Genomic DNA, 3,591 nt, shown 5'->3' on the forward strand with positions numbered 1-3,591 from the left:
AGACACAGTCATTGACTGCGTTTTCAGCATATTCCTTCACTTTGGTTCAGTTTCCTTTCCAGTTAAACACACAGTTGACTGTGTCTACTCAGTGATAGTCGGTTTGTGGCTGAAAATCTGTTGCTCTTGGTGTTGCTGGTGTTTACATCTTTCTTTCTGTTTTGAGTTGGGACTAATACTAATCATTTGCTGTCAGGACCTTCATTTTTATGCCACTCATTTTATAAAGTGAGGGCAAATGGCCACTGAAACATTCAGTGATTAAACAAACTCAAACAAAGATGGCAGCAGAACTGCTGATCAGTGGCTAGCCAGCCCTGTCCCTGTCAGTGCTCATTTGGAGTGGATTCAGATTAAGGGAGGTAGCTAAGCATGGGTCCCCATTCTTCTGTTTACATGTTGCCATAGGGAATTTCTGAGCACACACCTGTAAGTGTATGATGAGTTAAATACATGTGCTAGTATACTGATATACTAGGTATATCCTAAAACACAAAATAAGCTTTTTATAAGGAGAATTTTTTTCCTTCAACAAATTTCTTTTAGTATATGTGCTGCCGAAGCGAGCACTCCTTCAACAAATTTCTTGTTCACCCCAAGGGTAAATACACCCCATTCAGAGAACCTTAAGTTAGTGGTATCATTAAATAATGTTAGAGGAATAGGTTTAAGAAGGGTGACATAGGACCTTGTTTGAAATGCTACATTTTTTCAAGTGTGTCCCTTGTTTCCTTTGATGTTTTATTTCTGCCAGTTGTTGACTTGAAGTTGACCCAATGTATTATGAAGGAAAATAAAAAAAAACAAGCCCTAAAAGGTTGTTGGTTCAGTTCCCAGTCAGGACACATGCCTGGGTTGGGCGGGGGGGGGGGGGGGGGGGGGTGGAATGCAGGAGGGGCAGCGTATCGATGTTTCACTCTCACATCAATGTTTCTCTCCCTCTCCCTTCTTTTTCTAAAAGTCAATAAACTTTTTTAAAAAATTTTACTTTAAAAAACAAAAGAAATCCCTTTGGACCCTAGGCAGCAGGGCAAGAAAATACCATTGAGAGGCAGTAGACTTTGAAACGCATGGACTCAACCACTACAGCTCTGGATATGAGTGGGCAATGTATTTGCTGTGTGACCTTGGAAAGTTAATTTCTCCAAACTTCAGTTTCCTCCCTCCGAAGTAGCTTGTGAAAATTAGCTGAAATTGCATTAACTACTTACAAGTATTTAGAACAACGCCTGGTGCACTGCAGGGATGAAGTAAGTGATGATGGTTAGAATAGTTGAATGCCTACTATGTGCCAGGTGTCCTTGAGGGAGATACTGTGTTCAGTCTCTATAGTAACCTAGGGAGGTGGGTATTTTAATTTGAGGAACCTGAGAAACAATATTTTGGTCTGGATCAGAACTGGTATTCAAATTCAGGTCTGAGGCATAGCTCTCAACCACATCATGGGCCTGCCCCAGGTGAGATTGCCCAGTCCAGAGTGGGCTTAAAAAAATGTTAAATTTTTTTTTTTTTTTTTTTTTTTTTTTTAATGAATGATGCAGGCAAGTGGCAGAGAATGCTTGTGAGTCCTTTGAGAGAAAAGTAAGTCTTTGTTCTTTTTTTTTGATGGGATGGAGCTGACCAGCATTCCCACCAGGGCCTGGCACACATCCCCCTCCTAAGCACCGCCCCCAGCCCAATCCATGGCTGCTGCTTCCCCAGGTCAGCAGCTGGTTTCCTGGGCCATTTTGATCACACTTGGACCTTCCATCCTCTCTAGCTGTTAAGAAGAGGGCTGTGGGTGTGGTTAGAGTGACCAGGGTTGTGCCCCCACTAAACAGTGGAACTGGGATATGGCTAAGATTCAGGGCAGCATGTCCGTCTAGACCTCAGTACTAGGGAGCTGCTATCTGGGGGCTGTAGAAGGTCATTTCCCTCCATTTCTATTTCTTCCACTCCCCCCACTTAGTTCATCTGTTCTCCAATACCTTAAGTTCCTTTAATGGTGATAACGTGTTCAGTCTGTGGCTTAGATGAAGATGCTTTTGAAAGTAAAGACTCAGTGAATGAAGTCACTGTGTAGTCATATAATCAGGTGTCTGGTCATCTGAGAGATGGGAGTATGTATGTATGTGTGTGCATGGTCTGCCATCTGCCCAACAGAGTCTACAACAGAGCTGGGACTAAATCGATGGGGAAGAAGGTAAGAGAGAAGAAACAGGACACCTTTTTCATGTGTTCACAGTTCTGTTGAGGGTCCCACCTAGTCAGGTCTCAATTTTTTTTTTTAAGTTTTATAACAATCGACACCTATTGTATGCCAGGTGGGGCAATCTGGCTGCAGAGTGCTGTGCTGTCTGAATAGAGTCCAATCCCTCTAAGCCACTTTATAGAAGCCATTTAATAACCTGGGATCTTGTTAAAGTGCAGATCCTGATATAGTAGGGCAGGGATGGGGCCCAAGATGGCATTTCTAAGGAATTCCCAGATGATCCACAGATTACATGGAGTTCCTGGATGATCAATGGCAGTTTGGTTTCAGTGTGCCTACTAAGTCTACCTATAGGGCTGTGCCTTGAGTGCCAGGTGGCCAAAATTTTACTCAAGAAGATACTTGGCTTCTAGAGCTCTCTGTGGTAGTTTTTTCCAGTGTGGGTGTTACCCCAACTCTGAAGAGGGGTGCCCTACATATTTCTAGGGGATCATGTGTCTGACTGGCAGTGCATCTCTTTGGAATCTCCCTCCTTGATTGCTTTTCTCTCCTATTGATTCACCCATCATCACCAGCTCTCAGAAACCAGTTTGCATGTTTATGCTACTAAAGTGTAAATGACCAATAGGTGACATTTCCTCCTAGGAAGGCTGGTGTCTTCCCTGGAATTAAATTGGGGAACTTAAGGAACAAGGTTCGATTCAGCTGTGAGCTGGAGTTGGAAATGTTGTGGGACAACTACCAGGTATCAGTGAAGTAATGAAGGCAGTGGTCTGCCTTGCCTATATGAGTTGGTATCTACTTTGCTGGACTTCTCAATAGTGAACAAAGAGGAAGCCCTTGCCAGCAGTGGCTAGAAGCCATTGTTAGCACCCACTTAATAACTTTAGACTCATGCTCTGGCATTCCCAGAATCCTGTTCTCATCTTGAATGTGTTAGTAGATTTTAGCTCTGATAATGTCACCCGTACTTTCTTTGTCCATACAGTCCTATATATATATTTATTGATTTCAGAGAGTAAGGGAGAGGGAGAGATAGAAACATCAATGATGAGAGAGTATCATTGATCTGTCTCCTGCACGCCCCTTACTGGGGAGGGAGCCCGCAACTGGGGCATGTGCCCTTAACAGGAATCAGACCCGGGACTCTTCAGTCCACAGGCCACTGCTCTATCCACTGAGCCAAACCAGCTAGGGCCACACAGTCCTTGATAATAAGCTCTCATTGCAACATTGCACTTTGATATTTAAAGGAACTGTGTCTTTCTTTCTCCCCTCCCCATCCTCTTCTCCCCTTCTCTTCCCTTTCCCCTCTTACTTATTCTTTGTCTCTCTCTCTCCTCCACTCCTCTTCTGGCACACATACCCAGTAGTCTGTCTGCTTGTATGAGGTGGTCTAG

This window comes from Myotis myotis, unplaced genomic scaffold (genome assembly GCF_014108235.1).
Source record: "Myotis myotis isolate mMyoMyo1 unplaced genomic scaffold, mMyoMyo1.p scaffold_m19_p_13, whole genome shotgun sequence".
Taxonomy (NCBI): Eukaryota; Metazoa; Chordata; class Mammalia; order Chiroptera; family Vespertilionidae; genus Myotis; species Myotis myotis.